Genomic DNA, 941 nt, shown 5'->3' on the forward strand with positions numbered 1-941 from the left:
TATTCTTAATACCTTCCACAGAGCATCTATATCAACTCTATCATATGCCTTCTCCAGATCCATAAATGCTACATACAAATCCATTTGCTTTTCTAAGTATTTCTCACATACATTCTTCAAAGCAAACACCTGATCCACACATCCTCTACCACTTCTGAAACCACACTGCTCTTCCCCAATCTGATGCTCTGTACATGCCTTCACCCTCTCAATCAATACCCTCCCATATAATTTACCAGGAATACTCAACAAACTTATACCTCTGTAATTTGAGCACTCACTCTTATCCCCTTTGCCTTTGTACAATGGCACTATGCACGCATTCCGCCAATCCTCAGGCACCTCACCATGAGTCATACATACATTAAATAACCTTACCAACCAGTCAACAATACAGTCACCCCCTTTTTTAATAAATTCCACTGCAATACCATCCAAACCTGCTGCCTTGCCGGCTTTCATCTTCCGCAAAGCTTTTACTACCTCTTCTCTGTTTACCAAATCATTTTCCCTAACCCTCTCACTTTGCACACCACCTCGACCAAAACACCCTATATCTGCCACTCTATCATCAAACACATTCAACAAACCTTCAAAATACTCACTCCATCCTCTCACATCACCAATACTTGTTATCACCTCCCAATTTGCGCCCTTCACTGAAGTTCCCATTTGCTTATCATTATTATTATTATTACTATTATCATTATTATTATTATTATTATTATTATTATTATTATTATTATTATTATTATTATTATTATCATTATTATTATTATTATTATTATTATTATTATTATTATTATTATTATTATTATCATTATTATTATTATTATTATTATTATTATTATTATTATTATTATTATTATTATTATTTTTATTATTATTATTATTATTATTATTATTATTATTATTATTATCATTATCATTATTATTATTAT

The sequence above is a fragment of the Panulirus ornatus genome, chromosome 16, assembly GCF_036320965.1.
Source record: "Panulirus ornatus isolate Po-2019 chromosome 16, ASM3632096v1, whole genome shotgun sequence".
NCBI lineage: Eukaryota > Metazoa > Arthropoda > Malacostraca > Decapoda > Palinuridae > Panulirus > Panulirus ornatus.